The sequence below is a fragment of the Stenella coeruleoalba genome (assembly GCF_951394435.1).
Source record: "Stenella coeruleoalba genome assembly, chromosome: 20".
NCBI lineage: Eukaryota > Metazoa > Chordata > Mammalia > Artiodactyla > Delphinidae > Stenella > Stenella coeruleoalba.
This window is the reverse complement of record NC_137166.1, coordinates 51,157,893-51,171,681: the sequence shown is the minus strand read 5'-3', so window position 1 is coordinate 51,171,681 and position 13,789 is coordinate 51,157,893.

Below are 13,789 nucleotides of genomic sequence, written 5' to 3'. Positions count from 1 at the left end.
CCATTTCCCCTAAGCTAAATGTTTCCAGAGAGAAAGAAAAACATTCCAACATAGGTGAATGGGTTTATCAGTTCTTTGATGTCATTTTGGCAGCAACAGAATTCTTCAAGGGATTTTAAAAAACTGTCCATGTTTTACAAATCTAGTCTTTACGGTATCAGAGGTGAGGCTCCAAATACAACTCAAAGAGCACTTACCCATTTTATCACTCCCCAAGTCTCCCCACTTATCTCAATAGGCTTATAAATATTGTAAAAATTCTGGCCTTAAGGGAACAAGAGCCCTTCTAGGAAGTGCTTGCATTCTTCCTCTGTGCCTTTGAGATGTAAATGTTTTACCTAGACTTCTCCAGGAATTTTTATCTAGAATTCAAAACAAAAACAAGCAAACAAAAAAACAAACTAAACCCATGCCCCATAGAGTTAAATAATCCATCCTGAACATGTGTGCTAACACAGTTAGGTGTTAGCAGACATTCCTGAGACTTTCTTACAGCTTGCTAAAAACCCCTTTGCTTGTAGCCCACCTTCACTGAGCAAGCTTGCCTTAATTATTTTGTTATAAATTACATACCCTCTAAGCTTCACATAGCTTAAACAATAAGATGTTTGTTGGAGCTGTTTTCCAGGAACTTGGAGTCAGCTGTGTCTAGTTCAACCTGGAGCCGGCTGGTTGGGACCATTGACCCTAAAACTGGGCCTATGCAGGTGTCTGATGAATGACTTTTTGACATCAGCAAGCCAAAAACTCCACCCTCACATCATGCTAAGCACTTCCATTTTTTAACATACATCCCATGAAGAAGCATGTGACTCAGATATGCCTGCACGGAACACCAGTTATCTCACTTTTCTCTATCTCCAGTAAACTTCCCCACTCCCAAGACCACCCTGCTCCTTTATTCCATAAATATCTCAAGCCCCTCACCTTTGGGGAGGTGGGTCTGAGACTTGTTCGCCTGTCTCCTCGCTTGGCTGCCTCCTGAATAAATTCTTTCTCTGAGGGAAACCTCAGCATCTCAACATTTTGTCTTGCTCTGTGTCAGGCAAACAAACCTGGTTTGGTAACAAAACCTTAAATATCTTCTCCACAAATACCCATCTCATGATTGAAAGTTTAAAATAGAAGCTATGAGGTCTCTGCATCTGTCTGCATGGTCATGTGTGTCTATATATATGTGTTGCAGAAGTGTGGTATTTTCTACCTCTAGTTGGTATTGCCTTGAGTAAGGAAGGTCACTTCCTGGCCAGGGCAGGAACCTCAGGGTATTCTGGGGACCCTGAGAAGAGAGGAATTGATCCAAATCTATAAGTTTGGCAGGCAAAGTCTGATGGTAAGTCTTTGGCTTGACTTCCTAGCCTTGAGAGGCTTTTAAAAGTCCAATATGAAGGCTTCCCTGGTGGCGCAGTGGTTGAGAGTCCGCCTGCCGATGCAGGGGACACACGTTCGTGCCCCAGTCCGGGAAGATCCCACATGCCGCAGAGCGGCTGGGCCCATGAGCCATGGCCGCTGAGCCTGTGCGTCCGGGCGTCCGGAGCCTGTGCTCCGCAACGGGAGAGGTCTCAACAGTGAGAGGCCCGCGTACCGCAAAAAAAAATTAATTAATTAATTAAATAAAATAATAAAAAAAGTCCAATATGAGATTCCTTATAAAAAATTCAAGCAAAGCAGATTAAAAGATTCTATATGGTCAATCGCTGTTCTTGCTGCACTTATGTAAATAATCCAAGTTTTTTTAAACTAGACTTAATTTGTCTCACTATGGTTATCTTTTTTTGTAAATATTTATTTATTTGTTTGTTTATTTATTTATTTGGCTGCACTGGGTCTTAGTTGCGGCATACGGGATCTTTAGTTGCTGCGTGACGGATCATTTAGTTGTGGCATGCAAACTCTTAGTTGCAGCAGGTCGGATCTAATTCCCTGACCAGGGATTGAACCTGGGTCCCCTGCATTGGGAGCATGGATTCTTAGCCATTGGACCACCAGGGAAGCCCTCACTATGGTTATCTTTGATAGAAATGAGAGTGATTGTAGAGAGAAAAATTATATTTCAGTAGACACTATAATACACAAGTGTGGATATTAGATTCTAGTTCTATTAATTGTCTTTGATATTTTGTTTTCTACCTGTACACTGAACTAGAGCCTGAACTCATCTAGTTTCCTCCAATATTTGACTACTCTCCACACTAACATTTCCAATTTTCTTCCTACCCTTCTGACTTGGAATCACTGAAGACTAAAACTGTCCTTTTCCCAAAGCCATGCCAACTAAAGTTGGACAACTTAATATAAAAACCACAACAGCTCACATATGGACACTCTTCAGGCCTGTAGCAATGTGACCACACAGAAAGATCACCAGAGACATTCAAGCTACAAACCAGAAAACCTGTCAGATTGCCACGGCCTGTCCCCACTCCATCTGAAGATGCTTTGAGCCCAACAAGTAGAAATCTTCTCAATTGTCTGACTTCAGAACTCAGAAACAGGGATTATAATCTTCTCCAATCATTAACCATGGTTTTTCTTTTGTTTCCATAGAAACGCCTTATTAAATACCCAATTTCTCATGCAGTAGAGGCCTAACTTTGGGAGCCCAGCTGTACCACCACCTCCTAAAAACGAGATACAACTGTTTAATCAAACTGACCTATTTTCAAGACTAAAAGATTCATTCAATGAAATAATGGAATGTTCTACCCGTTCAGCTTTTTGTATGTGAAATTTCCAAGGAAGTTTCAGGGCAGGCTGCCCCAGAATGTGCCACTTTGGTATGTAGATTATTTTAAGCTGAAGAAAATCGAGGCCCAACAGACCCAAGAAATGCTTTTTACCTCTTCCTTAACTGTCTAAAAGAATTCAGATAGGGAGCCTGGTCCAGGAAGAAAGCTATCACCAGAGATAACTACAAAGGGTAGGAGTAAGTGTGGAAGCTGGGGGGAGCCGGCCAGGGCCTGTTTGTTCAAATTCCTTTCTATATCCCATTGTCTTTCCAAACATGTTAACCAAACATCTCCCATCTTCCCGTGAATTACCTTCCTTCCCTTTGAAGCCTCCGGCCCCTACCCGCTTCTCCTTAGCTCAGGATGGCACATAAGCCTTAATTGCCTGACTGCCTTTGAGCCCGTCACGTCTATGTGAGGCTCCCGTACACACAGAATTAAATTGGTTTTTCTCCTGTTGATTTGTGTTCATTGAATGTAATGATTGGACCAGCCAAAAGAACCTAGGATGGAGGAAATGTTTTTCCTCCCTACTCTAAGTTACATTTATCATATGACCCAGCAATTACACTCTTAGGTCTTTACCCAAGAGAAATAAAAGCACACGTCCATAGGAAGACCCAGACGTGAATGGTCATAGCAGCTTTATTTATTATAAGCGAATACGAGAAGCAATCCAAACGTTCATCAACAGGCAAATGAACGAGCAAAGCGTAGCAGAGCCAGACCGTGGAACGCTGCTCAACAATAAAAAGGAATGAACCTCTGAAGCACACAAAAACGTGGACAGACCTCAAAATAATTCTGCTGAGTGAAAAAAGACAGACAAAAAATAGAACATTCTGTATGATTCCATTTATATAGAAGTCTAGAAAACGCAGACTAATTTAGAGTGACAGGAAGCGGGTCAATGGGTGCCTGGGGATGGGGGAGTTGGGTAGGAAGGAGGAATTACAAAGGGGCACAGGAAACTTTTGGGGTGATGATGTGTTCACTATCTTGCCTGTGGTGATGGCTTCGCAGGGGTACACATATGTCAAAACTTACCAAATTGTGCACTTTCAAATATGGGCAGTTTATTGTATGTTAATTATACATCAATTAAGCTGTAAGTAAATAAATGGAAACAAACTCATTCAACTGTATACTTTAAATGTTTAACCATGTAATTTAAGAGGGTGTGTTTTATTGTATGGAATTGTATGATTTTTACGTAAATTATACCTCAATAAATCTGACTTGAAACAAATGATTGCAACTAGTAGATAAATAAGTCCTGGAGCTCTAACATAGAGCAGAGTGATTACAGGCAAGATACTGGATTATCAGCTTCCAAGCTGCTAAGGGACTGGATTTTAATTGTTCCCACCACAAAAAAGAAATGATAATCAAGTGACGTGATAGAGATGTTAGTTAGCGATACAGTGGTAATCATATTGCAACACAGAAATGTATCAAATCATCATATTGTACACCTTAACTTACACAATGTTATATGTCAACTATATCTCAGTTTAAAAAGTGGATGGAGGGGGCTTCCCTGGTGGCACGGTGGTTAAGAATCTGCCTGCCGATGCAGGGGACATGGGTTTGTGCCCCAGTCCAGGAAGATCCCACATGCCGCGGAGTGGCTAGGCCCGTGAGCCATGGCCACTGAGCCTGCGCGTCCGGAGCCTGTGCTCTGCAACGGGAGAGGCCACAACAGTGAGAGGCCCGCATACCGCAAAAAAAAAAAAAAGAATCCGCCTGCCAATGCAGGGGACATGGGCTCGAGCCCTGGCCTGGGAAGATCCCACATGCCACGGAGCAACTAAGCCCGTGCACCACAGCTACTGAGCCTGAGCTCTAGAGCCCGCAAGCCACAACTAGTGAGCCTGCGTGCCACGACCTGAAGCCTGCATGCCTAGAGCCCGTGTTCCGCAACAAGAGAAGCCATGACAATGAGAAGCCGGTGTACCACAACCAAGAGTAGTCCCCGCTCGCCACAACTAGAGAAAGCCCGCGCACAGCAATGAACAACCCAACACAGCCAAAAATAAATAAATAAACAAACTAATTAATTTTTTAAAAAGTGGATGGAGGGACTTTCCTGGTGGTGTAGTGGTTAAGAATCCTCCTGCCAATGCAGTCGACACAGTTTCGAGCCCTGGTCTGGGAAGGTCCCACATGCTACAGAGCAACAAAGCCCATGCTCCACAACTACTGAGCCTGAGCTCTAGAGCCCAAGAGCTACAACTCCTGAGCCCGTGAGCCACAACTACTGAAGCCCACGTGCCTAGAGCCCATGCTCCACAACAAGAGAAGCCACCACAATGAGAAGCCCATGCACTGCAGCAAAGAGTAGCCCCCGCTCTCTGCAACTAGAGAAAGCCCGCGCACAGCAACGAAGAACCCAATGCAGCCAAAAATAAATTAAAAAAAAAAAAAGGTGGGTGGAAAGATAAGCCATAAAGCAAATGGAGTGAAAATTCTACAATGAATATAAAGGGTGGGTATGGAATGTTCAGTGTATAATCCTTTTGATTTTTCTGAGTTTGAAATATTTTATATTAATGTGAGTAAAAAAGGGGTAAAGGAAAACGTTCTCTACTCATACTTCTGAACCAAATATATATTCCTACCCCCACCCCCACACCAACCAATTCTACAGACACCAACTGGGTGTTCAACAATTCAATTAAATTCTGACACCAGCTACCCAGAGTCAGCACAGACCCCACAGGTTAAGGGCTCAGTCCCAGAAGACTGGCCTGACTTCAGACACCAGTCACAGGTCACCTGTACTTCCAACCAGCCAGCTATAAATCGGGGGTTCCCACGACCCTCTCCTCAGGTTCTGGCCTCCAGAACTCTTAAGAGAATAGATGTGTGTTGTTTTAAGTCACTTAGTGTGAGACGATTTGTTACAACAGGAATAGGAAACTAATACAGCTGGTCTTTTTCAAGATTGAGTGAGAAGCAGGGAACCAGCGATGGGTTGGGGAGACCAAGCTTAATTATGATATTCCCAGACTCTGGAATCAAGGGTCCTGCCCTCTCACCTACTGCCCCTCTGCAATGTGGTTGAGGGACTCCAGTCCTGGAACCTAAGGAGAGACACAGCCCCAGCCGCATCTCCGTTTCCTGAGACTCTGCTCTGAGCCTCTCTGTGGGTGGAGTTGGGGCAATGTGTCTGGGACCTGAATCCCCCTCCTCAGACCTGAGACAGGACCAGATCACACTCAACACACTGGGGAGTCACCAGAGGGGGATAGAGGAACTTTGTCCATCAGTCTAGGGATAGCCTCGACTTGTTCCCAGAAAATGGAGTGCAAATTGCATTCTTCCAAATCACACCTTATTTTTGTTTTCATGAAAACACAGGCTTAAAATGGAAAATCGGACAATTACAAAAAAGGAGGAAGAGGAAAGGGCAGTGTTCCTGGAGGGCCGCTGGTATGGCCCCTGAACCGTTTCATGTTTCATGCCCCTCCAACCTGCATTTTCATTTCTTGGAATCTCCCTAGAGACGTACTTGAACATTAACCCACGGCAGGATGTGCAAGTATGTTAACTGCGCTGTTGCTGGTCACAGCAAAAGCATTTGAAACCACCTAGGTGCTGCCAATAAGGGAATAATCAAATAAACTGATACTCGCCCTTCTATGAAATGCGATGCGGCAGGTTAAAATCGCAAGATGGTGCTGGTGATAGATTAAGTTCTCTGAGGCTTATTAAGTGATAAAAGCAAGTTGCAGGACAATTCATCCAGGACGCCATACAATGTTTAGGTGGAAAAAACCCTACAAAAATGTATATTTATGAAGATTTAAATATGTGGGAAATACCTAGGGGAAAAAAAACCGTGAGGAGACGGTTGATCCTACAGACAAGAATAAGTCCCCCTGGAGGGACTTCCCTGGTGGCGCAGGGGTTAAGAATCCGCCTGCCAATGCAGAGGACACGGGTCCAAGCCCTGGTCCGGGAAGATCCCACGTGCCGCGGAGCAACCAAGCCTGTGCGCCACAACTACTGAAGCTTGTGCGCCTAGAGCCCATGCTCCGCGACGAGAGAAGCCGCCGCAATGAGAAGCCGCCGCAATGAGAAGCCGCCGCAATGAGAAGCCGCCGCAATGAGAAGCCGCCGCAACGAGAAGCCCACACACCACAGTGGAGAGTAGCCCCCGCTCTCCGCAAGTAGAGAAAGCCCGGGGGCAGCAACGAAGACCCAACGCAGCCAAAAATAAATAAATTTATTTTTAAAAAAATAAGAGTTTGTCCCCCAGGAAAGACGTGGAGTGGCCAAGGGACTTTCTCTATAAAGTTGAAGAGGCAAGATTAACCCCCCGGGGTCCTCCACCAAAAAATAACCAGGAGGCATTTTCTGACATATTTATTTTTAAAGCTTTTATCTTTGTAAAATTATATTGTTAACATCATGTTTTTGTCTCCTAATTTCATATATACATATGAATATTTTATATAAATATAAAATTTATAATTTTTAATATAAATCTACAAACATTTAATATAAATTTATAATATAAATTTGTATAATAATAATATAATATAAAATTATAATATAAATTTATAATATAAAAATGTATATACATTTATGTTTACATTATATATATATACATTATATATATATGTTCATTCCCCTCTGTATGTGTGTATATAAGATCCCCTCTGTGCCTCTATGTTATGTATGTATATAAAAAACACTATGTATGTATACATGTGTGTGGGTATGTGTATATATATATATATACACACACACACACACATAAGTGTATATACAAACACACAGAGGGGATGATACTACATACGTCATTTTTTTCTTTTTTCTTTTTTGCACGTGTCATTTTATATCTTGCTGTTTCACACACGGTTTTCAACACAAATATTTGCCGTGCTGCTTCAGGTTCTTCATAAACATAACTTTTAATGCCTCCCTAGGTTTCTCTGGGTGGACTATGATTTACTTCCTCAATTCCCTCTAGTTGGACATTTGGTTCATTGCCAGGTTTTCTCTGGGATAATTATGTTTGTGCCCAGCGCTGTTTCTGCATTTTGGATTCCTTCCACCATCACCAGAACTGAATCCCTGACGGGTCAGAGGAAGTAAAGACTTCTCTCTGAAAATGATTTTCTTTCTTTGTGGTTACCAAAAACATCGCATCCATGTTTGTGTAGAAAATTTGGAAACTACAGATAAGCAAAAGATGGCAAAGCAAAACCACTGGTGATTCTGACCCCATTATTGGCTATGGGGACTTCCAATAATTTAAAATTGAAACGTTTTCTTCCATTTCTTGTTGAGAATACATTACACAGCACTTCCACTTTCTGCTTATTTTTACTTAATATATCGCAAAAACATGTTTCCCTTTCATTTAAAATGATTGCATAATATTCCATAACATTGCTATTCCATGATTTACAGAGCCTTTCCTCTAAAGCTTATTATTATAAATATATAAATGTATTATAAATATCTTTTGTACCTATTTTTTTTTACTGATACAAATAATGCAACAGAGAAAATCTTTGTGCACAAACTCTTGTGCAGATCTTACATTATTTCCTTCCCGCAGAGTCCCAGAAACGGAATTACTGGGTACGAGTGCCAACTCAGTTTCTAGAAAGATTAAAATAATTTCCACTTGTTTACAATAAGCACAGTAAGGCAGAGTTTGCGTCACCACATCTTCCCTATTGAATGTTATAATTTTATTAGAGCTTGACTATTGGTCAGAGAAAGTTCAGTCTTGCTTTCATTTCTATATTCATTCATTGAGTCAGTAAATATTTATTGACCACTTGCTACAAGGCTGGCACAGTTCTGGGCATTGGAGAGGCAGCAATGAACAAAACAGACTCATTCTAGTGGATGAAGGGAGGGGAGATGAATGAACAGTAAATAAGTAAATAACTAAGTGGATAGGGCATTTCAGAAAGCAATACGTACCATTAAGACAATTAATACTGAGGGTAGATGCTTTTCCACAGCCTTGTAATCCACTGTATTTCTGCCTTGTGACTTTTCCGTTCATGTCCTTTGACCATTTTTTACTGGCATAGTGGTTCTGCATTTTCCATCTCTTTACCCGTTTATCACAACTATGACAAACAAAACAGTGGTATCGTGCATTCAACATCTGCTCTGTGACAGCTATTCTACTAAATGCTTTCCTCTCTTTATCTCAGGCAATTTTGCCCGAAAGGCATTACCTTCATTTTATAGATATACAAATTAAGGGTCAGAGAGGTTAAGTAACTTACCTAAAGCCACACAGCCTTGGTGGCACAGCAGGGATTCAAAAGCAGACAGCCCAGGCTCTTAACCACCAGGCCCTTCTTTTTAAAAAAAAAAAAAATCTTTATTGGAGTATAATTGCCTCACATAACCACCAGGCACTTCTGTTTCTAAAAAACTTGAGACACTAATGAGTTATCTTATCTGATAAGTTGCTTCCCTGGCAATAAAGTTTTTTATAAAGTTTGGACTACCAAGTACATATGTAACAGAACACATTTCAGAAGTGAACAGTTTCATGAATTAATTCTAAGTACACACACCAATTATCCAGCACCAGATTTAAACAGAACAAAACAAAACCGGGGCCCTTTTGCCCTGCAGCCCCACCCAGCAATGTAATCATGCCCCTGAATTCTCCTATCTGCTGCTAATCATGTTTTGACTGCCAGCTCTGAATTCCTGAAAGGCATACTTGACGAGGTGCCTTTGTCAAACCAATGGAGCACTGTAGGCAGGTACTCTTTTCCCTTTATACTAAAGGTACATAAAACCCACACTTTTTTTTTTTTTTTTTTTTTTTTTGCGGTACGCGGGCCTCTCACTGTTGTGGCCTCTTCCGTTTTGGAGCACAGGCTCCGAACGCGCAGGCTCAGCGGCCATGGCTCACGGGCCCAGCCGCTCCGCGGCATGTGGGATCTTCCCGGACCGGGGCACGAACCCGTGTCCCCTGCATCGGCAGGCGGACTCTCAACCACTGCGCCACCAGGGAAGCCCAAAACCCACAACTTTTCATTCTCTGCATTCAGAGGGTAGACTCTGCCTCATTTAAATTAATAGCAGACGTGAAAACACACAAGCTCAAAGCCAGATGACATGGGGACAGCCAGATGGATGTAGAAAGGGCATCAAGGTCACGGGAAAAGAGCAGGTCCCCCGGGGGTTGTCAGGAGTGTCACTGGCCACTGGGAACATTTCAGCCATAGGTCTGAAAGCTGAGTGTCACAGACAAACAGGGCTGGATAATTTTCAGTCATTTGCACCCCATGTGATATTGGTCCCAGATTGCAGCAGGCAGCCTCCAAGACGGCCCCCAAGAATGTTTGCTGTGTTGGGTCTTCGTTTCTGTGCGAGGGCTTTCTCTAGTTGTGGCAAGCGGGGGCCACTCTTCATCGCGGTGCGCGGGCCTCTCACTATCGCGGCCTCTCTTGTTGAGGAGCACAGGCTCCAGACACGCAGGCTCAGTAGTTGTGGCTCACGGGCCTAGTTGCTCCGCGGCATGTGGGATCTTCCCAGACCAGGGCTCGAACCCGTGTCCCCTGCATTAGCAGGCAGATTCTCAACCACTGCGCCACCAGGGAAGCCCTCTGAAGCAATTTTCAACAGCTTTATTGAGACAAAATTCACATCCCATGCAATTCACCCATTTAAATTGTATAGTTCTTGGACTTCCCTGGAACTGGAACACAGACATGCAACTTCTAACAGTGCTAAATGCAATAAGAAAGAGGATGGGAGGGATGTAATTTAGGCTGGGGGAGGAGTCAGGGGAGGCTTTCCTTGAAAGGTGACAGTAAAGCCCAGATCTGTGAGGGGAAGGAAAGAGGTAGGAGGAGAGCAAGGCAAAGAGTACTAGGGCAAAAAAAAAAAAAAAAAAAAAGAGTACTAGGGCAGAGGGAATAGCACTGGGGGTGGCTCTGAGGCTGGACAGCCCTTCAGGCCTCAAGAAGTGAATAGGAGGCTGGTGTGTTTGGGTCTGCCTCCATCTTAGGAAGGGGCCGGTGAGGGCGGGTGTGCATCAGTGCCTGGCCTGCGATGAGAACAAACTAAATATTTGTGCTCATTCCTCCCCCTCCCCAATAGCCACCTCCTACCTTCCTCTTTGCACTTGCAGTTCCCTCTGCCCAAACACACTGTTCCCTCTCCTTTTCTCTGGCTCATTCCCACGGGCCTCAGTTTCATGTCACTTTCTCTCAGATGGTATTTCAGCTATTATCGTGTACTCTCTTGTTTCTTTTCCTGTGACCAATGGAGGAGCAGGGGGAGCGGGGGCAGGAGGAATATATATATATATATTTCCTCCAGATGTTCTAGATTATTCTATCTTATTTTTCAAAAAACTTTGGTCATAACCCAAAAGCTTGATGCCAGCCCTCGGTAATGGCTTACTGTTCTTAGTTTGAAAAACTCTAGAGGACTTTCCACAAGTCCCTGTGACATGCACCTACCCACACCCAAAGTCAACGCAGGGAAGGGGTTGACTTCTTCCGTGCTGCACCCCCAAATTCTGGCATAGGGTCTGGCTGAGCACAGTGGGTTTAATGAACGTCTGTTGAGTGAATAAATGAACTAACAGCAAACCAGGGACAGAGTTAGGACTTCAACCCCACCTGTGCCGTTCCCTAGGACTCAAGAGTTCTGCCCACGTCATTTCCAAAGACTCAGGCAGCTGTGACCCGCCTCCTGCTACCTTCACCTACCCGCTGCTTCCTCTGGGTGGGGCGCGGGCGGGTGAAGGTGACGATTAACCCGAGCCTCCCTTCTGGATGAACCAGAACTCCATTTCCCACAAGTCTCAGGGCTGGGACTACATTTCCCATGAGCCTCTGCTTTCTCCAGGGTCTGTGCCCTTCAGCCACCCTGGCAGATAATTGCATCTTTCCTTATCCCCCAGCCCCCACTTCCGTACTCTTTACCTGCATATGGTCAGTCCACCCTGCAGCCCTGGTCCCGGCACCCCCTCCCTACCACCCCTCCTGGTTTGATGAACCTGCCTCAGTTTCTCCAATGAGCCTCACTGAACCTCTCTCCCTCCCCCTCCCCTCGGGTCGCCTGTTCTGAGCGCGCCGGCTGCGCGTTTTGGACCCGGTGGGTCCTCGACCCCTACTGGGGGCGGGGGGCGGGGGTGGGCCTTCTGGGGATGGGGTGTCTGGGTCGCCTCCGCTGTGTGTAGTGAGACTGCGCCTGAGATGCGCAGCTCCCGCCCAGCCTCAGCCGGGAGGGACGCATCGCAGGGGCTCACTGACTACAGAGACGTCCGCGCGCAGGGTGGGCGTCCGTGCTTCCGGTGTGTCTGCAGCTCGGGGTGCTGTGCGGGGGCGGGGGTGGGGGAGGGTGACCCCGAGACGGCGGCGGCCTGGCACGTGATGTGTGCGTCCTTGTCTGTTTTGTCTGTGTCCCTGACGGACCGAGTTCCAGTCCCCAATCTGCCACTTCCCGGCTGCCTTGGGGCAGATGTCTGCTCCTCGCTGTGCCTGTTTCCTCATCTGTACGATGGGAATGATAAAAGAACCTGTCTCGGAGGCAGATGTCAGGATTTAAAAGTAATATGTGTAAAGCGCTGAGAACAATGCCTGGCGTGCAGTAAATGCTCATAAAATAAATAAATAAACTATGATCATGTATCTTTTGTATGAGGCAAGTGCCTATGTTGTGTAATGGCTATGTAACCTCATAGGAAATGTGGGTATTTGTGATGCGTGTGTCTGTGTGTATCTTTGTATGTGTTCTGTATGCCTGTGTGTATGTGATATGTGACCACGGTGGGGTACTGTGTCTTTGTAACCTTGTGTGAAATTTGTGTACATCTGTGATGTGTGTGCCCAGGTATGTTGAGGTACGCAATGTGTGTATCTGTGTGTTCAATGTGTGTGCTTCTGCGTGTTTCTTGTATGTAAAATGTGTGTCACTGTGTATATGTGTATGTAATATGTATGTATCAGTGTAATATATTTATGTGTATTTTTGTAGGTGACTTTTGTAGCTTTGTGTAGTCTTTGAATGTGCCGTGCATCTATATCCATGTGTGAGTTGTGCTTGTACATGTGTGTCTGGGTGTGTGACATGTGTCTCTGTGTATTCATGTGAGTGAAATGGGTCTGTGTGAGACGTGTGTGTCTTTGATGTATCTGTATCTATATATGTGTGTGTGTTGTGTGTGTGTAGTTGCATATGTGATGTGCGGGTCTCTCCATGTATCTGCTGTGTGTCTGTGTATATTCGTGCATGGTATACTTGTGTCTGTGTTAGTGTGTGTCACGTGTATGTCTCCGTGCAAGTGATGTCTGCGTATTTGTATGATGTGCATGTGTGTGTGTTTATCCGTGTATGTGATGCGTGTGTCTGTGGGTCTTCTTTGTTGCCCATTTGTCTGTGGAATGTCTGTGTTCGTGACTTTGTACCTTGACACGTCACCGTGGTGTCTGTGTGGATCTTTGTCTGTGGCGTGTGTGTCTGTGGATTTGGGGCTTTACTTTGTCTGTGGCATGTGTGGGTCTTTGTGATGCATTTGACGTTCCTGCGTGGCCGGGTGCATCTGTGCAGGGGGCCGGCCTGCCTGTGCGTTCTTAGTGCAGCCTATCATCCCTGCGTCTTTGTGTGTGACGTGTACGTGTCCCCGTCTGCCGATAGCTGTCCACCTTTGTATGTGATGTGCTTGTCTATGAGGGTCTCTGCGACGTGTGTCAGCCGCGTGTGGGCTGTGTGTGCCTGCCTGACATCTGCATCGTGGCGCGGAGCACACGTGTCCCTGCTGGTAGCATGTCACAGCAGTGTCCAGGCCAGGCACTGTGGGCCCTGTGTCCCCCCCACACAAGGGTCTGCTGGTCCCTGTCTGTCCCTCCCCCTCCCCTCCCTCCTGGCAGCCAATGCTACTGGGGAGCCAGTTGCCATGACGACGCTCCATCCTCCCTCCATCCTCCCTCCTCCCACCCTTCCTCTGACAGGCTCTCTGCTCCCCCAATCCCGGCTGCCCTCGGGGGCGGGGCCCTCATTCTCCCCCCCATCCTACCCTCTCCCCCCCAGCAACCCCGGCTCCCCAGCTC